Genomic DNA, 26,438 nt, shown 5'->3' on the forward strand with positions numbered 1-26,438 from the left:
GCTCCCTCCTCAGTGCCCGTGTGCTTGCTCTTCTGCCTGCAGTGCCTCCCCCAGACATCTACATGGCTTGTTCCCTCACTTCCTTTAAGTATTTGCTCAAATGTCACTTTCTCAGGGAGGCCAGATGTGACCATCTCATCTAAGTTACATCCTTACCATGTTTAACCACCATCACTCCCTAAACTCCCTTCTGGGTTTTATTTTCCTCCATGGCACTTATAACTCTCTAATTACTATACAACCTACTTATTTTTTGTGTGTGCCTGGCTTCCCCCTCTAGAATGTAAGCTCCATGAGGGCACTTTGCTTTTTGCTATATCCCTACCACCCAAGCATGCCCAGCACTTAAGAAACAGAGAATATTTATGGAATCAATGAATTAAATGAACGTGTTTAAGATGCAAACCTTTAAACACTCAGAGATAACTAAACATACAGTCAGATAACTATATAAATACAACTACATAAAAAGAAGAAATAAAGATCTTTTGAATATAACTTTTGGAGGTAAAATATATTACAATGCCTGAACCTTAAAAGACTGCTGAGTGTGATTACTCAGAAAGAGTTGACTGAGAGCTGCCCTCTGCCCAGTGCCCTTCCAACCCTCACTCAGGCAAAGCCCCACGTACACCCTTGACTGTGGTTGGCTCCTGTACCCCCAAGCCCACCATATCCTGGTCAGCGTGCCTGGCCCACCTCTGACCACAGTCCACTCACTCCCTGAGGATTCCCTGCTGTTTCCCAACATTCCACGAGTGGTTTTTTATGGGTTTCCTGAGAGTTTTCTCCTAAATGTCACCTCAAAACTTTCAGCCCCTTCTGCATGGGATTAGACATTCTGCCCCTCCCCTTTCTCCTCAAGCCCAGACCAGTCAGGCCTCCTTTCATGCAGGATGACTGCATATCCGAAGACTTTCACTGAGGATCTTCTGTTTTGAAATTTAAAGTAATTTCCTTCATGTCCCTTCTTTCAACCACATTCCCAAAGTTTATCATCATAACATAATGGTTTGTTATAAAGGTTTTATTATTGCTATTATTTGGATATTTTATTTTAAATTGGAGGATAATTGCTCTGTAATACGTGTTGGTTTCTGCCCTACAAAAATGTGAATGAGCATTAATTATATATATATATTCTTTTCCTCTTGAGTCTCCCTTCTACCCCACCCCTCTAGGTCATCACAGAGCACCAGGCTGGGCTCCCTGTGCTATACAGCAGCTTCCCACTGGCTATCTATTTTACACATGATAGTGAATATGTGTCAATGCTACTGGAAATTTTTTTTTTAAATCCTCTGTATTGCCAACATTTCTTTTATGCAGAGATTTCAAAAGAATAAGGGTGCTTTCATGAATTATTCTTCCTTTCACACCTACATTATTCCTATTATTTTGTGCTAAAAACTTCTTGTCACAGTTTTTATAGTTCTGTAGTCAAGAAACAATTTTTGAGGAGATACGTTACTAGACAGTAGAGACCATGCATGCTGTGAAGAACAAGACAATAATTTCTGAACTGATGGTGACAGATTTCATTTTTCTGCCAGAAATAGCCCAACTCAGAGCCTGAAACTGCCAGATATTTAATGCTTGTGTCTGTAATGTTCCAGGTCATGAACGTTTAAATTAGTGTCAGTATCCTCATATCGGTGAATTTACAGCCTTTTTTCCTGACTTTAGCATTCTACTCTGGTAGTGCTAGCCCCATTCTTTGCATCTCTCAAACTAGGAATACACCACTCGTATCCACCCTACTCACTTCACCCCATCTCCGCTCATGGCCAGATTCTACCTAGCTATTTCTTTTGGTCAAACCTGAAGGAATTCTCTTCATCCATGCTGGAGAAAACTCCTCTTGTACTGATTTTATTTCTTAGACCTTCTTCTCATGTCCTGTCCTACAAGAATGTGGAGACTAGATTACCATCTGCCAGGTCAATTCCTGAGTTAAACGGGACAGGGGACAGAGATGACACTTTAGTTCAGTTCAGTTCAGTTCAGTCGCTCAGTTGTGTCCAACTCTTTGCGACCCCATGAATCACAGCATGCCAGGCCTCCCTGTCCATCACCAACTCCTGGAATTCACTCAAACTCATGTCCATCGAGTCGGTGATGCCATCCAGCCATCTCATTCTCGGTCGTCCCCTTCTCCTCCCGCCCCCAATCCTTCCCAGCATCAGTCTTTTCCAGTGAGTCAACTCGTCGCATGAAGTGGCCAAAGTATTGGAGTTTCAGCCTCAGCATCAGTCTTTCCAATGAACACCCAGGATTGATGTCCTTTAGAATGGACTGGTTGGATTTCCTTGCAGTCCAAGGGACTCTCAAGAGTCTTCTCCAACACCACAGTTCAAAAGCATCAATTCTTCGGCGATCAGCTTTCTTCACAGTCCAACTATCACATCCATAAATGACCACGGGAAAAACCATAGCCTTGACTAGATGAACCTTTGTTGGCAAAGTAATGTCTCTGCTTTTTAATATGCTATCTAGGTTGGTCATAACTTTCCTTCCAAGGAGTAAGTGTCTTTTAATTTCATGGCTGCAATCAGCATCTGCAGTGATTTTGGAGCCCCAAAAAATAAAGTCTGACACTGTTTCCACTGTTTCCCCATCTATTTCCCATGAAGTGATGGGACCAGATGCCATGATCTTTGTTTTCTGAATGTTGAGCTTCAAGCCAACCTTTTCACTCTCCTCTTTCACTTTCATCAAGAGGCTTTTTAGTTCCTCTTCACTTTCTGCCATAAGGGTGGTGTCATCTGCATATCTGAGGTTATTGATATTTCTCCCAGCAATCTTGATTCCAGCTTGTGCTTCTTCCAGCCCAGCGTTCCTCATGATGTACTCTGCATAAAAGTTAAATAAGCAGGGTGACAATATACAACCTTGACGCACTCCTTTTTCTATTTGGAACCAGTCTGTTGTTCCATGGCCAGTTCTAACTGTTGCTTCCTGACCTGCATACAGGTTTCTCAAGAGGCAGGTCAGGTGGTCTGGTATTCCCATCTCTAAATTAAAGATTCTGTGAAGTAATTTGACTCTTTCAGCGATCCATCCTCTATTGTGCTCTCCATGGAGGCTGAAAGCCACTCTCCCCAACCCACAAGCAAGATGGAAACCAGCCTCTTCCGCTCCTTCTCTCAGTGACTCGCCAGGGGTGACTCTCCTGGCGCTTCCATCTCTTGCAATTGTTATTTGTCTCTGTACTCTTTTTCATCTTCATGGGTCATTTCTATTGTTTTGGAATATTTCTCAACCTCTCAGTGATTTGGGAAACTCAACCCTACTAAAAACCTGTGTGCATGCATGTGTAGTCGTGTCCAACTGTTTGCAACCTTACGGACTGTAGCCATCCAGGCTCCTCTGTCCATGGGATTGTCCAGGCAAGAATACTGGAGTGGGTTGTCATTTCTTCCTCCAGGGGATCTTCCCAACCTAGGGATCCAGCCCACATCTCTTACATCTCCTGCATTGGCAGGCATATTCTTTACCATTAGCACCACCTGGGAAGCCCAGAGGCATCAATTTCCATCTTATTTCACAGCTGCATATCTACGCTCTCATTTTCAATTAACTCCTCAGCAAAATCCTTATTCTGAAACATTAGATTTTTGCCTCTTTTCAAAAATATTCAATTCTTCCTTTATCACCTATATTTGGGGACAGTGACATATCATCCAAATTTACAGAGAAAATTGAAACTATCTGGTGTAAGTATAATGTCCCTACGTGAAAGTGAAAGTAAAGTTGCCCTGTCTGACTTTTTGCGACCCCATGGACCATAGCCTACCAGGATCCTCAGTCCATGGGATTTTGCAGGCAAGAATACTGGAGTGGGTTGCCATTTCCTTCTCCAGGGGATCTTCCCGACCCAGGGATCGAACCCGGGTCTCCTGCATTGTAGGCAGATGCTTTTACCGTCTGAGCTACTAGGGAGGCCCATATCTTTATCTCTAATCCTAAATGGAAAGAAGTCATGGAGAGTGCCATCCTGGAAAGAAAGAAGAAAGGCAAAAGATCTTTTCAGGATTTAGGGAGCACACTAATATCCAAGGCCAACCACGTACAATGTGTCCATTGCTATTCAGGAAACAGTGCAAGTCCAGAGAAAGAGGAGACAGAAGAGCCATGGATAGCTCATTACTTATTTCCCATATAAAACCATAGAGGCCTCCTCTTTTCTACAGCACTTTAGGCAATGTCATGGCATAGTGTGGTAGACTCAAAAGATCTAACTTGAAATCAGTAATGGGTTGAATTGGGTCCTACAAAAATTCCTCTGTTATAATACCCAAGGAGTTATAATACCCAAGGCTTCAAAATATGACCTTATTTGGAAACAGGGTCCAAAAAAACCACAGATATAATTAAGATATAACAATTATAATTAAGTTCAGTTCAGTCACTCAGTTGTGTCCAACTCTTTGCGACCCCATGAATCACAGCACGCCAGGCCTCCCTGTCCATCACCAACTCCCGGAGTTCGCTCAAACTCATGTCTATCAAGTCATTGATGCCATCCAGCCATCTCATTCTCTGTCATCCCCTTCTCCTCCCGCCCCCAATCCTTCCCAGCATCAGAGTCTTTTCCAGTGAGTCAACTCTTCGCACGAGGTGGCCAAAGTATTGGAGTTTCAGCCTCAGCATCAGTCCTTCCAATGAACATCCAGGACTGATCTCCTTTAGAATGGACTGGTTGGATCTCCTTGCAGTCCAAGGGACTCTCAAGAGTCTTCTCCAGCACCACAATTCAAAAGCATCAATTCTTCGGCGATCAGCTTTCTTCACAGTCCAACTCTCACATCCATACATGACCACGGGAAAAACCATAGCCTTGACTAGACGGACCTTGGTTGGCAAAGTAATGTCTCTGCTTTTTAATATGCTATCTAGGTTGGTCATAAGTTTCCTTCAAAGGAGTAAGCATCTTTTAATTTCATGGCTGCAATCAGCAGCCGCAGTGATTTTGGAGCCCCAAAAAATAAAGTCTGACACTGTTTCCACTGTTTCCCCATCTATTTCCTATGAAGTGATGGGACCAGATGCCATGATCTTTGTTTTCTGAATGTTGAGCTTCAAGCCAACCTTTTCACTCTCCTCTTTCACTTTCATCAAGAGGCTTTTTAGTTCCTCTTCACTGTCTGCCATAAGGGTGGTATCATCTGCATACCTGAGGTTATTGAGTTAAGACGAAGTCTTACTGGAGTAGGATGGGCTCCTAATCCAATACGATGGTTCAGTTCAGTTCAGTCGCTCAGTCGTGTCCGACTCTCTGCGACCCCATGAATCACAGCACACCAGGCCTCCCTGTCCATCACCAACTCCCGGAGTTCACTCAAACTCATGTCCATTGAGTTGGTGATGCCATCCAGCCATCTCATTCTCTGTCATCCCCTTCTCCTCCCGCCCCCAACCTTTCCCAGCATCAGAATCTTTTCCAGTGAGTCAACTCATCGCATGAGGTGGCCAAAGTATTGCAGTTCGTCACATGAGGTGGCCAAAGTATTGCAGTTTCAGCTTTAGCATCAGTCCTTCCAATGAACACCCAGGACTGATCTCCTTTAGAATGGACTGGTTGGATCTCTTTGGTTATCTTTATAAAAAGGGGCAGTTTGATGACAGAAATGCATAAACGGGGAGAATGCTATGACAAGATGCAGCAAGAGATCAGGGTGACATGAACACAAGCCAAGGAACACTGAAGACTGACAGAAACCACCAGAAGCTGGAAGAAAGGCATGGAGCTGGTTCTCTTGGCCTTGGAAGGAACCAATCCTGCTGATGTTTGCATTCTGGACTTCTAGCCTCAGAGAACTGTTAGACAATAGATTTCTGTTGTGTAAGCCACTCAAGTGGAGGTACTTTGTTATAGCAGCCCTAATAAACTATACACAGTCCTGGTCCCACAAAGTTCTCATTCCTAAAATTGCTATTGTTCGCTAAGTCGTGTCCGACTCTTTGCAACCCCATGGACTGCAGCACTCCAGGCTTCATTCCATTCCTAAAGTAGGGATCGTAATTTTTATTATATCTACACCAAAGGCTGCTATAAACAATAAACATATATAGTACTTACCAAATGCTAGGAACTATCCTAGGTAGTTCACGTGGGTTAACTCATTTAATTGTCACCACAATGCCAAAACACAGATACTAACATCATCCCCTTTCCACAGCTGAGGAAACTGAGGCACAGCAGAATAGTAAGGAAAAGAAAAGTGAAAGTGGAAGTTGCTCAGTAGTGTCAGACTCGTTGCAACCCCATGGACTGCATAGTCCATGGAATTCTCCAGGCCAGAATAGTGGAGTGGGTAGCCTTTCCTTCTCCAGGGGATCTTCCCAACCCACAGATTGAACCCAGGTCTCCCACATTGCGGGCAGATGCTTTACCAGTCAAGGTCACACAGAAAGTGAAGGGGCCAAGATAGAAACCCATGCAGTCTGACAGTATTACCCATGAAATAACTGTCTTTGTAAACTATCAAGGTCCTTCCAAATTAAATAAATCACCACCATCATAACCACCTTCCTACTCAAGAGCCTCTATTTCCCACAGCAGAAATAACAATTTTCTCCTCCAAGAGCTTCCACAGTCTAGTTCTGGCCTGTCTCTTCAACATTAGCATTCACTTCCTCCCCACACAGACTCTCCCTTCACGCTTAACTGCTCATCCTTGCCAAGCACGACTCATATTTTATCCTTGATTCCCACTGTTACTCTCTCTGGGGGTTCCCTCTACCTGCTCCACATCCTCATACCTTTCTCAAAGAGCACAGTGCTATCTACAAAGCCTTCCCTAGCAACTCTATACACAAGTGGCCTCCCCTATGGCCCCATACATGCATTGCTCAACACTTTCTGGGAATTTAGGGATGATGCCAACCAAGAAAGTGCATCTGCCCTTTTATAAAATAGTAAAACAAAGAAAACATCTACACAAACCACTGAAGAATAAGGAAGTAAGTGAATTCCCTAACAGTCCAGTAGTTAGGACCCTGAGCTGCCATTGCAGGGGGCATGGGTCTGATCCCCGGTTGGGAAGCTAAGTTCCTACAGGCCAAAAGAAAAAGAATTATATAGAATTACAAAGTACTTTTGAAATTTATAGAAATCAATACTTCCAACTGAATTGAAGAAGGATGGATGCACTGAGGAGGGGAATCTGAACTGGGTCTTAAAAAGGGATCAGGAAGAATGTCTATAACTTTAACTATCTCCACTAATTAATACACTCAGTACTAACAACATGCACACTGAGTTACTTGAAGATACTGGCTTTCTCACATTTACTGTTTCAGTCCTCTCTGAATCCAAAAGGGCTCTGAGACAGATCTCACCTGCTCAGGTACAAGCCGCTGGGAGGCGGGGATCTTAGTCTTCTTTGCCTTCCCTATGGTGTCACACAGCAATGATTACGTGCAACACAGGCCTTCAAAAATATTTGTGAAAAACAAGGAAAGAAGTCATGCAGAAAGTACAGAAGATAGGAGAGAGACTGTCATGAAAGGAGATAAGTGAATTCGCATGATTTTTCTAAGAAGTTCTCCTTGACCTGGCGGCTACCCCACTTCTTAGCTCACTCCTCTTCCTGCGCCTTTGCTTAGCTGGTGGCTCTGCTTGCAAGGCTTTCTCTCCTCCCCCTTTTGGCATAAAATCCTCTGAGGCCCAGTTCATTCTCCCCTCCTTGCTGAGTATTCTTCGCCCATGTAACCCTCACAGACATCTTTCTTCCTGCAATCCTGCTGCAAGGATTTGTCTGTTCAACACTTAATTGTTCTCATAAAGTCTCATACTCAGTTATCCTTCTCCAACCAGACTTTATAGCTCCCGAAGGCTGGAAAGCAGGTCTTTTTTTTTTTTTTTTTTGCATGCTGCTCAGCTTCGGCTCCAACCAGACGTCCCCTCAAACATGAAGTACCTGGCAAGTACTTGCTGAATGACTAAATCCTTTCAGTATTTCTATCGCTAAAGTAGAACGTTCTTTCATCTGACTCTCCAGGTTCAAAAGTACACTGGAAAAAGTTATATATCAAAGCATTCATTCCTGGTAACACAGATTTATCTTTTCTAAAACTTGCAATCACTGAACCAAACTTCGGTGGCTTCACCAACAAGAAAAAAGGTGTAAGCACACAAAGAAGGGTCTGTTACATAACCACACTAACACTGCTAGTTCCATTCAACTTCTTTAGGCACAGGATTTATCATTTTATGGCAATTTAGTAGTATAAATACTGCCAACACATTTCTTCCCCAAGAAAGAGATATTGAAAGTGGCCCAACTTACTCTAAAACTTGCCAGATTACATTTAACAAATTGAGGTGAAACTGAATTTTTCAAGTTCCTGCAGCAGACACTCAAATACCATTTGTTAATTTGAATTTTATTTACAATAACTCTATGCAAGCCACAGTGAATCTAAAAACTGTTAATGCTGAAATGCTTAGAACCCTAACAGAGCATGTGATTAACATGATGAATCCAATCTGAACAATACTGGTTTCCTTAAGAGAAAAAAAGTGGATCTTAAATTTTTACACTAGAGTTTAAAAAATGATATACTGAAATATTGCATAAAAGTAATAGATCAGTTATTCTGCTCCCTATTTCGCCTGGGTTCTCATTGGAACCAACATGCTTTAACTTGTGAAAGACTTACATTCAAAATAGAGGAAACAAGAAGAAATCAACCTCATAACTAAGGGAGACAGCAAAAGACACTTTAACTGGTTAACTCTACAGGCTTTTCAGTGATTCCAAGAAATCAGTTTCCTCTGAGAAAGGTAACTGTGAAAAGACATTTCAAAATTGCTTTAAAACTATGAGCTGTAAAACTAAGTGGAAACATTCCATTTCAGCTGCCTAAGACATTGACATTGTTGGGCTCCTGTTCTTGGCATCCCCCAAACCCACTGACCCAATATTGGCTGAGTCTGTTTTCTAACACCTTTAGCAGCATCAGTATGAACATGCTTTTAAGATGATTACATCTTAAGTCCTGCCTAATTTTATTACTGTGAAAAAACATGACCAGTGGTCTGAAATCACAAATTAATTCTACTAGAGAATCTATTTTCCTCAACAAAAATGAAACAAAGCTCACATTCTGTTTCTTTACATGCCATTCTTTTTAACCAAAAATACTGCTGTTAAGAAACCTGGAATATAAGTGAAGTTTCCAAGCTCTTTCTGACATGGGCAACCTCTCTGTTTTGACCACATGGCTAATGAATGCCCCATACATTCATGTGACCACTGTTGCCAGTCTAGCTCTATATAAAAATGGGGTAGAGAAATGTAAAAGATATTATTGAAAGTCCAAATGGGACACCACAATCTGCTGCCAAGACCTTTTTTTAAAAGATTTTCTAAAATAAAAAAGAAATGTAGAGGAAAGCGATCCATCTGAGGAAAAAACAGATTAAGCACAGGGGAGAAGGGCTTTCAGACACTGTAATGTGTATCTGAATGAAACGCTGAAGCAATCTTATGCATGATCAATATTTAACCAGTCAGCAAATATTAATACTTTGCTCTGATAAATAAAAATGCTAAGTAGAAACTATAGACAACTTGTATTTCAAACACTAAAACTCACCGAATCTTCTAAATTCACATAATTAAGTCACTTAATTTCCAAGATTTTCAAATCCAGATGAGCAGCAGTCACAAAATTAGAACCCCAGAAGACAAATGCTAACATCCCTCCTGGACAACCTCACTTAAACCTTTCTAAACAGAGAAGAACTCAAAGGCCTCCTTCATAAATCCATTCTAAAGGTTAAAACATTCAGAAAAACTTCCCTGTATTTAGCATAAATCCCTCTTGATGCCTGCAGTAAGTCGATTTCCTCTTCTTTTTCTTCAGGGAAGATGGAAAACAGCTGTTCAACATTCCCTTTCAGGGCCCTTTTTCCTTCCTGCCAGGCCCATTTCCCCCTTGGGAGAAGTGTAAACACTGCAGGTGATTCCTAAATCCAGCTGGCCCCTACCCGATTATCCAAGGGGCTGGTGAGCCCGGCCCCATGCCAGCCTCCTAGGATGCTGTCATCCAGCTGCCAAGGCCCCAAGAAAAGCTCTTTACCAGAATTTGTGGAATTCCAGAAATCCTTTACTTAAAAGTCTGTCCTCAGATATAGTCAAGACAACAAAAATAGCGCTGTGTCAAGAAGAAAAGCTGACAGTCACGACTGTAAAGAAGGTAAGCAGTGCTATCCTGCAGCCTGGCGGTCTTCACTGCCGCTCCACCCGGTGTCAGGGTGTTGAGTGCACCCTGGCACGAAACATTTTTAAACTACTTGATGATTTTTATCATGCAATTCTTGAGTTCCTTTGTCACTGACGCAACTTTCTGGATGTAAGCTTACTTCAGAAATGCAATAACCCTTTCAATACTCCCAGGTACAGAACTACTCTAAATGAAGGTGTTAATCTGTAGCCTTTTATTTCTTTTTCTTCACTTTTTAAAATATGTTTATTCGAAATAAATGAGCATTGTTCACAGCTCTTCTCTGCTCCTTTTTTCCTGACAAGTCTGTTTCCTTTGCATTCTGTCCTGGTTTTTTTTTTTTTTTTCATGATAGGTATTTTAGAAGGATGACAATTTTTCTCCTCCCCACCCGCCACCTGCCAAAGATCCCTACATCCATCTCATACAAATGCAGATGATCAAATTCTAATGAAAAGTGACTTCAGCATGGATTTCCAACCCCTAAGTAGTAGAGACAGCACAGTCTGAAGAAGAGGATGTGACAGTAAAATGTATGCAAAGATAAAGAAGGGCACTTGGTTTCCAGAACAGAACAGACTTGTTCAAGAGGTCCATGGACCTCAGCCAATTACCATGATACATTTGATCTTTCTGTTAGGGAGGACTGTCGCTTCATCTAGGACATCACTGGCATCCCCTGGTTCACCAACCGTGCTCCCAATCTATTTTTTTTAATTAGTAATCTCTACTAGATTCACAACACAATCTGCAGATCACTACATTTTATACTAATGCTGTTAACTCCCACTTCAAGAATTGCTAACAAATATCCCCATTTTTCTCGCAATAGTCATTAGACTCCAACAGTAAAGCCAATACATTGCCTGTGTACTTCATCAATAAAAATATTATAGACCCACAGCTTGGTGAGCCCATTTCCTTTACAAATTCTTTTTAAGAGTTATGAAATGCTGACTCAGCTTTGTTGTGGTATAACATCTGCACGCATTAAATCCCTTTCGCTTAGTAGCTCAGTTTGTTACGCACAAGAACAATGCAAAAACCTTAATTTAATCAACAAATTTACAACCCTATGGCATCTGTATATGCAATGAATATTTCAAATGGAAAGATTTAAATGACAGCTTTTGAAATGACTGTGGACCTACTCAATTTCTACTGACTAATCATGTACACTAAACACACGGAATTTTACTATGATTATCCTAATATTTTCCACTAATTAAGTAGAGAGGCCCTGTTAATTCCATAAATAATACCAAAAATATTTTTCACATGTGGACACATACATACACTCAGTTGCAAATTCTCTCTGTCTAGAGCAAAGCAGATGGACGCGGTCTACGACAGATACACGACATATGCATAACTGAGAGTTAGCAACACACATCACATGTGTTTTGTTATATTTTTAAAAACAGGACTACACTTACCTAATGGTTATAACTATTCTCAAATATAAAATGCCCAAACAAATAATGCTATTACCAGGATGTTTATAGCTTCTACATATTACTAAAGAGGCAAATTCTGTTCTTGCAAAAATTGTTTACTAACATTTGATGACAGCACTTACCAAGATCATGTTTATGGACTACCCCAAGGGAGTCGGAACAAATAGAAGGAAATCCAGTGGTAATCTTAAAGCACATTAAAATTCATAGTGTTATCTGGAATTAAGGACAGAACTCCATTCAAGAAATAAACAGATGGGACTTGCCTGGTGGTCCAGTGGTTAAGACACCACGCTTCCAAAGCCAAGGGGTACAGGTTCCATCCCTGGTCTGGGAACTAAGATCCCACATGCTGTGCAGCATGATGGGGCAGGGTAGGGGTGGGAAAGCAATCATGCTCCAATAAAAACTAAATTTAAAAAAGCAATTGTACTCCAATACAAATTAATTTTAAAAAATTAAAAAAAATAAATAAACAGATGGTCTCAACCATCATTTCTTCTTTTTCCAAAGTAAAATCATTCCCTTTTCTTTTCTGTGGTATTTAACAGACTCTCCAAACACTCTGCCTCCTGCAGGTTTATACTCTTCTGGGCATCTGACAGAGGATCTGAAATCCACACCCTTGATAGGCTGGAGCTTGCTGAGACATGCAGACGGAAGCAACACAACTGGTAAAACACTCAAAAACCTGAAGCCAGTAAATGAGAGCTGAGCAATGAGCATAGGGCTTTGTGGGAATCAGAAGGGGCCCCAGGATGGAACCCTAATGAGGATGATAAGAGACATGCAGAGTGAGAGGAACTTGCTGTGGGAAGAGGGCCCCAAAACAGCCAGTTTACAGAAGCCTGGAAAACACATAAGCAAGAATTCCAGGGAGCTGACAAATCATGGATAGTAATGAGTAGTAAATGGGATAATAAATTAGATCTGTAAGAAAACGAAATGTAAGAGTCTTTAATAACATGGATGTGGAATCATAAAGGTGAAAAGTAGAATAAAATATGCCATTTAGGTTAATCTCATATTTAAAACAGGCCACTAATTACTTGTAAATGGCAGACAAGTCTCTTCTTTTCATGGTATTTCCATTTCTACAGCCCTAAAATAAGGATAAGACACCTGCTCTATATCACTCTTCATTTCCACTAGGCTAAAAAATGAAAATATCAGAATTCTTTGAAAAAATATTGAATTACTTTCTCATGCTCACGTTCAGTCATGTCTGACTCTTTGCCATCCCATGCACTGTAGCTTACCAGGCTCCTCTGTCCATGGGATTCTCCAGGCAAGAATACTGGACTAGGTAGCCATTTCCTCCTCCAAGGGATCTTCCCGACCCAGGGATCAAACTCGCCCTTCCTGTGTCTCTTGCAATGCAGGAAGGTTTTTTTTACCACTGAGCCATGGGAAAGCCCTGCTGCTGCTGCTGCTGCTGCTGCTGCTAGGTCGCTTCAGTCGTGTCCGACTCTATGCGACCCCATAGACGGCAGCCCACCAGGCTCCGCCATCCCTGGGATTCTCCAGGCAAGCAAGAACATTGGAGTGGGTTGCCATTTCCTTCTCCATGGGAAAGCCCTAGGCAGTTTTAAATAGAAGCTTTCACATAGCTGTATGATCTACCAGGGACTCTTGTTTTCCTTCCATTGTCTAACGCACAGGAATTCATAAGCAAGAGTTTATTAACCAGAATGGCTCCTTTTTATCCTGTTCACAACACTATCTACCTTTTTTTTCTAGTATGATTCTTTCCTGTAATATCTCTCCACCACCCCCTAATCAAACCACTCTTCTACATGCAAGTCAGTCAGTTCAGTCAGTCAGTTCAGTCGCTCAGTCGTGTCCGACTCTTTGCGACCCCATGAATCACAGCACGCCAGGCCTCCCTGTCTACCACCAACTCCCGGAGTTCACTCAAACTCATGTCCATCAAGTCAGTGATGCCATCCAGTCATCTCGTTCTTTGTCGTCCCCTTCTCCTCCTGCCCCCAATCCTTCCCAGCATCAGAGTTTTTTCCAATGAGCCAAATCTTCACATGAGGTGGCCAAAGTAGTGGAGTTTCAGCTTCAGCATAAGTCCTTCCAATGAACACCCAGGACTGATCTCCTTTAGAATGGACTGGTTGGATCTCCTTGCAGTCCAAGGGACTCTCAAGAGTCTTCTCCAACACCACAGTTCAAAAGCATCAATTCTTCGGCGATCAGCTTTCTTCACAGTCCAACTCTCACATCCATACATGACCACGGGAAAAACCACAGCCTTGACTAGACGGACCTTTGTCGGCAAAGTAATGTCTCTGCTTTTTAATATGCTATCTAGGTTGGTTATAACTTTCCTTCCAAGGAGTAAGCGTCTTTTAATTTCATGGCTGCAATCAGCATCCACAGTGATTTTGGAGCCCAAAAAACCAAAGTCTGACACTGTTTCCACTGTTTCCCCATCTATTTCCCATGAAGTGATGGGACCAGATGCCATGATCTTACTTTTCTGAATGTTGAGCTTTAAGCCAACTTTTTCACTCTCCTCTTTCACTTTCATCAAGAGGCTTTTTAGCTCCTCTTCACTTTCTGCCATAAGGGTGGTGTCATCTGCATATCTGAGGTTATTGATATTTCTCCCGGCAATCCTGATTCCAGCTTGTACTTCTTCCAGCCCAGCGTTCCTCAGGATGTATTCTGCATATAAGTTAAATAAGCAGGGTGACGATATACAACTTTGACGTACTCCTTTTCCTATTTGGAACCAGTCTGTTGTTCCATGTCCAGTTCTAACTGTTGCTTCCTGACTTGCATATAGGTTTCTCAAGAGGCAGGTCAGGTGGTCTGGTACTCCCATCTCTTTCAGAATTTTCCACATTTTATTGTGATCCACACAGTCAAAGGCTTTGGCATTGTCAATAAAGCAGAAATAGATGTTTTTCTGGAACTCTCTTGCTTTTTCCATGATCCAGAGGATTTGTCAATTTGATCTCTGGTTCCTCTGCCTTTTTTAAAACCAGTTGAACATCTGGAATTTCACGGTTCACGTACTGCTGAAGCCTGGCTTGGAGAATTTTGAGCATGACTTTACTAGCGTGTGAGATGAGTGCAATTGTGCGGTAGTTTGAGCATTCTTTGACATTTCCTTTCTTTGGGATTGGGATGAAGACTGACCTTTTCCAGTCCTGTGGCCACTCCTGAGTTTTCCAAATTTGCTGGCATACTACGTGCAAGTAGGAGCTGTGAAACACTAAAGTTAGATGGGTAAGAACCTGGGTCTACATTTATTTACTAAAATATATAGAAAGATCTTCTTTAAAGAAAAATTACTTTAATTAAAAATATTATCCACTAATGCAAGGTTTCACCTTTAAAATATATAATTTCCTATTAGAGTTGGGCATTAGAATCAGTAAGACTCTTTGAAATTCATCCATTTCTAATTACTGCCATCATGAAACAGAAGCATGGATCAGTGCCACTGAAATCTAGGACTTTAAGCTCTACTTCCATTCTGCCCTTAATTCATCAGATGAATTTCACTGGGAAGTAATTTCTTTTTGGTACTCTGAACTTATACACTTGCCTAATTCCCATGTCAGGCACCGACTCTTGGTTTAGATTACACTGTGTCATCCAAATACCCACTGGTAATTTGGTGACCCCCAAGTTTTTTTTCTACAAATCAACAAGCATACGTGCTAAGTCACTTCAGTCACAACTGACTCTGCGACCCCATGAACTATAGCACACCAGGCTCCTCTGTCCATGGGATTCTCCAGGCAAGAATACTGGAGTGGGCTGCCATGCCCTCTTCCAGGGAATCTTCCCTAGGTAGGGATTGAACGCATGTCTCTCATGTCTCCTGCAATGGCAGGCAGGTTCTTTAACACTAGGGCCACCTGGAAAGCCCACAGATTACCATGGGTGAAGATAATGTAATTCCAAGATAAGAAAATCCTAAGGCATTTTATAATATAGTAAAAAGAACTGTCCTGTCCTCTACTTGGAGCCATTCTTTCAGAAGGATTGCTGGACATGGAATCTCCACATTACCCACTCCTTCATAATAGTAAAGATCCAGCCCCTCTCAGTAAACGGAATAAAAGTATCCACTACAATGATGACCTTCCCTCTACAAGAGGGTCTTGATCTCCTCAAAGGCCTGCCACAATTATATTCTAGCATAAGAAAAGTATTTTTTTTTTTTTATGGGGGATGAAGGAGAAAAAAGGAAAAAAACATGTACTATATTTAGGACTCAAACATGCTAATGATATCTGGGCTTCTCACAAGGCGCTAATGGTAAGGAACCCCCACCAGTGCAGAAGACATGAGAGACACGGGTTCAATCCCTGGGTGGGGAAGATCCCTGGAGGAGGGCATGGCCATCTACTCCAGTACTCTTGCCTAGAGAATTCCATGGACAGAGGAGCCTGGGGGGATACAGTCCATGTGGTTGCAAAGAGTCAGGTATGACTGAAGCAATTTAGCATGCATGCAAGTAATATTTAATACACACTGCTACTACAAGATGCTAATCTTTTACTAGTTTCTTTACCCCTTTGGGAAACAAACATTATTGATACAGTAAAGCCCCAATCTAAATGCTGTATCTTCCTTTACTCCTTTCCAATCACTTGTTGAAATTCTAATATTTAGTGGAAATCACGTAATTTCTTTCACGGGACAGAGTGTCATCCAAGGCAAGTAGAAATAAATACCAAAATATTCAACTACAAATATTAAGAAATGTATAAACAAACATCTTATTGCTTAATTGCAGAATGTATTTTCATCTATGATCTTAAAATACTTTTTCAGAGATTAAAAGAAACCTTTATAATGAGGTCTTGGGAAGGGCAGTACAACCTCAGTGAAGTTAAGAACCTTTCCTCCTGGATGACCATCAGATCCCCTCAAGGCAGCACTGTGGGATATTGGACTGGTCAACAAATCTCACTGAAAACATGTTATTAGCTCATTTGTGGACTAACTTTATAAACACTAGACAGACACACAAATGTTAGGTATTATGATGGTCCTGACTTCATGTGGCAAACCTAGCTAACTTCTTAGCCAGTCTTTCCGTAACCAGGCCCAGAACATCAGAGAGAAGAACTTAAAAAACATTCTACCCAGCAGGCCCAAGAAGGTGCTAATAATTCAGTGACAAGGGGTCTATACTGTTTTCTGTTGCAAATTTCCCTTTTGTCCACATTTTCTCTTCTCTATTTTTATAGAACACATCTTACCTGCACACTTTACAAAAGGACACATATCTGTATGGTAACCTTGGAGTACATGATACACAAATACTCAGATAATCCTCTATTTTATTTTTTCCATGAATCCTGCAAACAATTTGGGGGTCTCATTTTAGAAGTACTGTCAGAATATTCTATAAAATATTGCATATCCTATTTCACTTCATACAGGTTATCATTTGTTGTGAAATTAAAAAAAAAAAAAAAACTGAAGAAAAGGAAATTCCTGAAAGGTTAAGGTCTATTATGTGAAAAATAAAATACTGGGGGAAAAATTGTTTTGAAACTATTTCTCAGAGAGAACGTCCGTTCTCAAATTTAACGTCAACTAAACCATGACTCTCTAAAGCATGACTAATGAAAAAATGTTTAAAAGAACCTTATAACACGGAGACCCCTAGAAACTAAGTGTCATTTCCTGATCTAAGGAATTCCAAGTAAATGAGGTTCACCTCCTACTTATAAGCAATGGATTCGGTTTCAGCCTTCAATGCCCGCCAGCCTGAGCGGAGGTTGATGCCTCAAACAAGCGATGAAAATGAGAAAATTCTGAGGTCACAAACTTAGCTTAGATTCCATCCGCGACAGATCCAGGGCCCATGTGGCATTGCTCACAGAGCTTCCCAGCCTGTGAGTCAAGCACGCCCCACGCCCCACCCCCCCACCAGCGGCTGCCTGGGAGTGAGGTTTACCAACAATTTCCCCAAGTGTCGGTGGAGCCTGGCGGCTTTGGAATCCGGCGTCTAGGGAGGCTCGGGACGTGCTTGCCTGGCTTCCACAGTCGCAGAGGCGGGCTGCCAGCGCCAGATCAGCACACCCGACCACCACCACCACCCCAATTAACAGGGAGACGGAGGGAATGGAGGGCGCGAAACTGTGCCAACCTACCAGGCAGAGGGAAGCCGGAGCCCCCGGTCGTCCGGAAAATCGCGGCTGGGCCGGCCGGACCCGACGCACCGAAAAGGGATCTCCGAGTTCTTACCGTGCGCCCAGCGCAGAGCTGGGCGCCCGAGGGTTGGAAAGGGACTCAAAGCTGCCCCGCCGCCGGGGAAACTCCCAGCTCCGGCTTCACGCCTCGCGCGGCCCCCAGCCGAGCTGGGCTCGGGCGCGCGGGTCGCGGCGCTCGGCGCCCGGCGGGGGACGTGGCTCTCCGCTCGCCTCCCGCCGGCTCCCAGCAGTCCGGCCGACGAGCCGCCCGAGACTCCGGGAGAAAGTTGCGCGGCGCGGGGTCCAGAGCGACGTCCGCCGCGCGCCGCTGCCCACCACTCGCGCGCCCCTCCGCTTACCGATCCCCGCCGCGGTTTCGTCCTCTCGGGCGTCGCCTCTCCAGCTTGGGCCCGGGCTCCGGAACCCCCTCCCGGCCCGCTTCTCTCCAAGGCGCCCGGGCCCCCGGCGCCCTCGGAGCCGAACCCTCAGCGCGCCAGCCGCGCCATGGGTGCGGGCGGGCGCAGCGCCACAGGATGCGCCGCTGCAGCCTCGGGCGGCGCTGCTGCGAGCCGGGCCGGCGCGGGCGGGTGGCTGTGGGCGAACGCGGAGGAGGGCGGGACGCGGCGGGCGCGGAGGCTCGCTGGAGGGAGGAGGAAACCGCAACGTCACCAGAGCCCCGGGCGGCGAGGACGGGGAGGGGGGACCGGGGACCCCCTCCCGCTGCGGGACCCCGACCTCCGGCCCGCCCCGCTTCCTCGTCCTCGTCCTCCTCCTCCTCTCCGAGGACTCGCGGCTGTCGGCCTTCCCCTCCCCTCGGGCCCGAATCCACGTACCCCGACCCTGCCAGGCCTCTTTGGCTTCAACTTGCCCTAGTTTCTAATGACCCCACACGCTTTGGGTTCGACTCTAGAATCGCCCCAGCCGCAGCGTACTTTTGGAGGCCCGAGGGGAGGAGCTGATGGATGCTTCCAAACAGCTCCGGGAGAGGAAAACGTGGAGAGAACTTTACCACCGGCGACTGTTCCTCGCTCCCCGCGCCTTTTCCAAAACTGTGACTCCTCCGTTTCTCCCGGATTCGGTTTTTACTCTCGTCAGAGAGAAGGGAGGAAATCATCTATTTTGAAGCAGTTCTCGCTTAACCGTTCGAACAAAATACAGTAAATCAAAAGCAGGGAACTCTACAAACGAAACAGATTGTAATCAAAGGTCAAGGGTCAGGAACAGAACATTCGAAATATACAGCTCACAGGAAGAAATTTAATTTACCCTATCTCCTAGCCTGAGTGGACGAGAGAAAGAGGGAGACTGTCATCCGAGTTTTTCAGGTAGACGATCTGCAACCTTAGTAGTCACAGCCTTTAGAGAAGTTTCCTGCATTTTCTTGAATCAGCCATTGCACAAAGCCTGGTTCAACCTGACCTCAGAAAGGTGTCAGATGAGACCAGAGCCATCATCCCAGGGCTAATAACTTCGCCTCCCTCAGTATTAGCATGTAATTAAACTACCGAAGCTACAAGGTACAGAAGTAAGAGATATTCATCCATTCCTTAGCACTAGAGAGCTTTTACCTGAGAGCAGTGCTTTTCTCCCGTCGCCTCTCCCCTGTTATGACTTCTAAAGGCCCACCTCCATCCATTTTCCCGATCCTCAGAGGCTCTCACGACCTACGGTTTTCCTCAGGCCACATAAGGGGAAAAAAAAAAATGTGGATGTCGACTTTTCTGCTGTTTTTTTCCAGAAATTGCATTTGAAGAGAGATCCTTACAAAATGGTCAAGAGGAAGTGGTTTTGTTAAATATATTAAATGTTCACTCAAGTACACCACTAATTTGCATAAACTTCCAGATGTTTTAGGGGCGGATGGTGGAGGAGATAAGAGGCTCTAGAACTTAAAACTAGTTTCAGTTCAGTTCAGTCACTCAGTCGTGTCCGACTCTCCGCGACCCCATGAATCACAGCACGCCAGGCCTCCCTGTCCATCACCAACTCCCGGAGTTCACTCAAACTCAGGTCCATCGAGTCAGTGATGCCATCCAGCCATCTCATTCTCTGTCGTCCTGGTTTAAATCCTCATTTGAGCAGCTTCCCTGGTGGTCCAGTGTTTAAGAATATGCCTGCCAACGCAAGGGACACAGGTTCGATCCCTGGTCCAGGAAGATCCTTGATGCCACAGGGCAACTAAACTCCACAACTACCGAGTGCAACTGACTACTGAGCCGGTGCTCTAAAGCCCATTGCTGCACAACAAGAGAAACCACCCCAGTGAGAAGCCTGCACATTGCAAAGAAGAGTAGCCTTCCTGTTCACAGCAACTAGAGAAAGCCCAGGTGCAACAGCAAAGACTCAGCGAAGCCAAAAATAAATAATAATGATGATCCTCATTTGCAGTTTACTACAAGGGTCCTTGGAAAGCTAACCCCGGAGCCTTGGTTTTCTTAACTGTAACACAGAGGTATAATACCTCCATTGAAGAATATCAAATATTTGAGAGTTGCTACATGCCAGATGCTGTGCTAAGCGAATTACATGTATTGATTCAGCTATTAGAGAAGATTAATTGTGAAAAGGTCTAGCTGTAGTATGTAACCCATAAGTGTTGTTTCTACTTACCTTCCCAAATTTGGAAGAGACCTTAGAAAAAGCATTTGGTTTGATTTATTTAACCTCCCCATAAGTAGTCATCTAACTCAGTGATTCTCCAACCCAAAACATTAAATCAGCAGGGGAGATGTGATAAAACAGTTTTTAATGGGGACCCCACACCAGACCGGAGAAGGAAATGGCAACCCACTCCAGTGTTCTTGCCTGGAGAATCTCAGGGACGGGGGAGCCTGGTGGGCTGCCGTCTATGGGGTCGCACAGAGTCGGACACGATTGAAGCGACTTAGCAGCACACCAGACCAATAAATCAGAATCTCTAAGGCTAACATGTAAGTATCAGCATTTTAAAATCTCTTCCCTGGTGATCAGAATGTGCAACCAGGATTAAGAAATCTTCAAAGGAGATAGTACACACTGTCATGTATTCCCCTTTGGCCTCAGTTTTGCTGTAAATTGACCTGGAAATCTGCTTCTGAATAACATCTACCTCTTGCAAATGGACCCCCATATATAGTAGGACTCAAAAGATCTGCAATCCTGCCCTCTGGAGTCTTCCAGGATGCTTGTAGCCTTAATTCCATGGGAGAGTGCTTCAGTTTGCATGGATATCTACCAACTCCATCAGTTTTTCCTCCTCTTTTCTGAAAGTCCTTGGAAGGTGGTTTACTTTGACATTGCTGGTTTCAAAATCTGACCCCCAAAGATGGAATTCAAGGTTTCATTCAAATAATGCAAATGTTTAATGGCTTTGTTCTAATTACTGTGTTTTCCCAAGTAAATCCTCGGAACTATTATGGGAGCAATGTCACCCTATTGACTCCTATGTTGTAACCTTCTAAAACTCTGAAGCAGAAAAGACATTTTCATGTCTTCTTCAAAGCACTTCTTCCCAGCCTATTCCCAATACACTTTGTTCAGCATTTTGCACAATAAAATTTAATAGAATCACATGTTAAGTTAGGCCCCTTTAGCTTGACATGTTAGGGATCATCGAGGTAATTGAATAATTCTACCTCCCACCTTCATGTGTTCTGGAAATTTAGTCTGTATGGCATGTCAACATTCAAGTTCTCATTCTCAGATGCCTGCCACTGCTGACACTGCATTAGCATGCTGTTGAACATGGCTTTGGAGAATGTAAAGCAATGTGGGTGTCACTGAGAAGATTAGAAAATAAATGTTTACTGAGACTTTTTAATTTGGGCGATTCAGGTGCTCAGGTAGTACTTAGTTCTCCTTTTTTTTTACCAAACTCTGGCTTTTTCTAGAAAAGTACGATTAGTGAAGAATTATGTTAAGAAAGTTCTGAAGACAGGTTCATGGCCCAGGAATTTGATTGCCCAATGTCCATGTTTTGTTATGGTCTGTTACTTCAAGAAATAGCCTTACTTCTCTCTGCATGCACCCACCCCCTCACAGCCCTGCTGAAAGTAGTTGAGTTTATGCCAGATTTCCACTAACAGAGAAGACAAACCTTATGGGACTTCATGCTCACGTATTTGGGAGGCCATGAGGAATACTCAGGTAGTGTTCTTTAGTAGTAACTCACCCTAAGGCTGAATATTAACATCACCTAAGAGTTGACTCACTGGAAAAGACTCTGATACTAGGAAGGATTGGGGGCAGGAGGAGAAGGGGACGACAGAGAATGAGATGGCTGGATGGCATCACTGACTTGATGGAGGTGGGTTTGAGTGAACTCCGGGAGTTGGTGATAGCCAGGGAGGCCTGGCGTGCTGTGATTCATGGGGTTGCAAAGAGTCGGACACGACTGAGCAACTGAACTGAACTGAATATTTGTTTTAGGGGAGGACCTAAAACACACCAATGCTCAGACTTACTCTCAGAATTCTGATTTAATTCTTTCTAGGATGAAGTCCAGGCATCCCATATTCTTTTTAAGATGTCAGATGGTTCCAGTATGCAGCCAAAGTTAGAACCAATACTCCGCAACAATATTTCCCCAACTTGGCTGTACTTTAGAACTACCCGGTGGGGGACGCTTTTAGAACTTGTGATGCCCAGACTGTAGCCTGTACCAAACAAAGCATAATAACGGGGTGTTTAAAGCCCTATGACTCCAGTGTAGAGAAATCTTGAGAACCACTGTTCTACAGGGGTAATTGGCACTTGAATCAAATGAAGCATTCAGTTCAGTCGCTCAGTCGTGTCCGACTCTTTGCGACCCCATAGGCTTGTTTATTTGCCATGCTTTGCCTGGTTTAATAATTGTATAAAATATTGTGAAGATCAGTTTCATTTATATCAGTTCACTAATATGTTTATTTTTAAATACATTTGTTGGATATGCAATTTGGGGAAGTGATACTTGATTTCAATATTGGTTGAACTAGTGAAGTTGCTTTCAGATTGTAATGTTCATTTCACATTTCTGCTGCCCAAGTATTATAAATACTGAATTCCAATAGCCAGGCTATTCAGGCTTTTTCTTCTACTGGTGAGATTAACTGTATGGAGCAATGAAATTCTTGTCTGCTTTTCATGTATAGCATCTTTTAGATGAGGAATAATTGACAGTTTACTGATATTAAAGTTAAGTATGTGATCCAATGGTATTTTTCAACATCTTTTTCTAACCTGACTCCAAAGAATACAGACTATTTCTTCTTCTGTGTTAGTTTTTATTTTAAAATGGTGCAAATTTTGAGTGGCCATTTTTACTCTTTGTGGAAAAATGGAAACTAAATTAAAAAACCCAAGTTAAGTTTGACAGAAAAGTAGCATTCCTTAGAGGTGCTTATGATCTATACAATGAAGGTAAAAAGAAACTTGGAATAATACCCACCCTAGCAAGCCTTGAGGACTTCCCTGGTGGCTCAGATGGAAAAGCGTCTGCCTACAATGCGGGAGACCTGGGTTCAATCCCTGGGTCAGGAAGATCTCCTGGAGAAGGAAATGGCAACCCACTCCAGTATTCTTGCCTGGAAAATCCCATGGGCGGAGGAGCCTGGTAGGCTACAGTCCATGGGGTCACAGAGTCGGCCATGACTGAGCAACTTCACGTTCACGTTCACCTTTCATCTTACAAAGAAACCGAGGTTTCCGTAAGTGGTCGTTGTTACAGTTCATGCTGCTAATTCCTGATCGGGATGGGAAGAGACTTCAGTCCTCCTGGTTTCTAGCCAAGCTTCGTTTCTCCCACTTCTTCATGCTGCATCACTGACCAAAAAGCATAGTTAACTTCTTTCTTTCGAGGTCCTCATATTTCACATGAACTATGGCAATTTATTTTAAAATGTCAAGATTCATTTTTTCCATTAACAGAATGTCAATGTATAAGGAGAAATAAGCTTTATTTTAGGGAAAAATCAAATGCGTACTCAAAATATCACATTTATCATCGTTAAATTTGATGCTCTAGGTTACTCATGATACAATTTTCCACTGAGATTTAAGCAAAGTAAGCTGAGTACCACATACTTCCAACTGCTACCAAACCAAACTTTTGTCCTTGGGGTGAAATATTCAGCAAACTTTTACCCATCTTGATAATTTATTCACATTATACCTGGGATTTCTAAGTCATTCAGAAGTCTTAAATTTTCATCTTTCTATTGCACAAGTCAATTTTCTAAGTTTCTTGCTATTATACAAGAAGGATAGTACCAGTGTTTCTGTTCACGGAGAAATTAATATTATTGTGTGAAGGTCAACCACATGTATCTTCATATACATGTATGCGTGCTTGCTAAGTCACTTTCAGTTCAGTTCAGTCGCTCAGTCTTGTCCGACTCTTTGGGACCCCATGAATCACAGCATGCCATGCCTCCCTGTCCATCACCAACTCCCGGAGTTCACTCAAACTCATGTCCATCGAGTCAGTGATGCCATCCAGCCATCTCATTCTCTGTCGTCCCCTTCTCCTCCCACCCCCAATCCCTCCCAGCATCAGAGTCTTTTCCAATGAGTCAACTCTTTGCATGAAGTGGCCAAAGTATTGGAGTTTCAGCTTCAGCATCAGTCTTTCCAATGAACACCCAGGACTGATCTCCTTTAGAATGGACTGGTTGGATCTCCTTGCAGTCCAAGGGACTCTCAAGAATCTTCTCCAACACCACAGTTCAAAAGCATCAATTCTTCGGCGATCAGCTTTCTTCACAGTCCAAGTCTCACATTCATACATCAGATCAGATCAGTCGCTCAGTCGTGTCCGACTCTCCACGACCCCATGAATCACAGCACGCCAGGCCTCCCTGTCCATCACCAACTCCCGGCGCTCACTCAAACTCATGTCCACAGAGTCGGTGATGCCATCCAGCCATCTCATTCTCCGTCGTCCCCTTCTCCTCCCGCCCCCAACCTTTCCCAGCATCAGAGTCTTTTCCAGTGAGTCAACTCGTCGCATGAGGTGGCCAAAGTATTGCAGCTTCAGCTTTAGCATCAGTCCCTCCAATGAACATCCAGGATTGATCTCCTCTAAAATGGACTGGTTGGATCTCCTTGCAGTATAAGGGACTCTCAAGAGTCTTCTCCAACACCACAGTTCAAAAGCATCGATTCTTCGGCGATCAGCCTTCTTCACAATCCAACTCTCACATCCATATATGACCACGGGAAAAACCATTGCCTTGACTAGACGGACCTTGGTTGGCAAAGTAATGTCTCTGCTTTTTAATATACTATCAAGGTTGGTCATAACTTTCCTTCCAAGGAGCAAGCGTCTTTTAATTTCATGGCTGCAGTCAGTATCTGCAGTGATTTTGGAGCCCAAAAAAATAAAGTCTGATACTGTTTCCACTGTTTTTCCATCTATTTCCCATGAAGTGATGGGACCAGATGCCATGATCTTTGTTTTCTGAATGTTGAGCTTCAAGCCAACCTTTTCACTCTCCTCTTTCACTTTCATCAAGAGGCTTTTGAGTTCCTCTTCACTTTCTGCCATAAGGGTAGTGTCATCTGCATATCTGAGGTTATTGATATTTCTCCCAGCAATCTTGATTCCAGCTTGTGCTTCTTCCAGCCCAGCGTTCCTCATGATGTACTCTGCATATAAGTTAAATAAGCAAGGTGACAATATACAACCTTGACGTACACCTTTTCCTATTTGGAACCAGTCTGTTGTTCCATGTCCAGTTCTAACTGTTGCTTCCTGACCTGCATACAGGTTTCTCAAGAGGCAGGTCAGGTGGTCTGGGATTCCCATCTCTTTCAGAATGTTCCACAGTTTATTGTGATCCACACAGTCAAAGGCTTTGGCATAGTCAATGAAGCAGAAATAGATGTTTTTTTGAAACTCTCTTGCTTTCTCCATGATCCAGCGGATGCTGGCAATTTGATCTCTGGTGCCTCTGCCTTTTCTAAAACCTGCTTGAACATCTGGGAGTTCACGGTTTACATACTGCTGAAGCCTGGCTTGGAGAATTTTGAGCATGACTTTACTAGCGTGTGAGATGAGTGCAATTGTGCGGTAGTTTGAGCATTCTTTGGCATTGCCTTTCTTTGGGATTGGAATGAAGACTGACCTCTTCCAGTCCTGTGGCCACTGCTGAGTTTTCCAAATCTGCTGGCATATTGAGTGAAGCACTTTCACAGCATCATCTTTCAAGACTTGAAATAGCTCAACTGGAATTCCATCACCTCCACTAGCTTTGTTCGTAGTGTTACCACTGGAAAAAACCATAGCCTTGACTAGATGGACCTTTGTTGGCAAAGTAATGTCTCTGCTTTTTAATATGCTATCTAGGTTGGTCATAACTTTCCTTCCAAGGAGTAAGCATCTTTTAATCTCATGGCTGCAATCACCATCTGCAGTGATCTTGGAGCCCAAAATAATAAAGTTTGACACCGTTTCCACTGTTTCCCCATCTATTTCCCATGAAGTGATGGGACCAGATGTCATGATCTTACTTTTCTGAATGTTGAGCTTTAAGCCAACTTTTTCATTCTCCTCTTTCACTTTCATGAAGAGGCTTTTTAGTTCCTCTTCACTTTCTGCCATAAGGGTGGTGTC

General features: G+C 43.3%; 1 protein-coding gene across 5 annotated transcripts in view; it reads right to left on the bottom strand.

Moving 5' to 3' along the window:
- The window catches only part of DSE (dermatan sulfate epimerase), a 76,887-nt gene extending 57,262 nt beyond the window's left edge, over positions 1-19,625 (bottom strand). For 2 of the 5 annotated variants that reach the window (XM_088840599.1, XM_088840597.1), the window contains exon 1: positions 19,435-19,625. The gene's annotated coding sequence lies outside the window, so the exon portion shown is untranslated. Of the gene's footprint in view, positions 1-17,827; positions 18,138-18,225; positions 18,684-19,434 lie in introns of those variants that run through there. The other 3 variants (XM_055433153.2, XM_055433149.2, XM_088840600.1) reach the window with 3 other exon arrangements.
- Positions 19,626-26,438: the final 6,813 nt, after the last annotated feature.

Source organism: Moschus berezovskii, chromosome 10 (assembly GCF_049115385.1).
Source record: "Moschus berezovskii isolate FMDL1 chromosome 10, NW_MosBer_1.0, whole genome shotgun sequence".
In the NCBI taxonomy this organism is placed as follows: Eukaryota; Metazoa; Chordata; class Mammalia; order Artiodactyla; family Moschidae; genus Moschus; species Moschus berezovskii.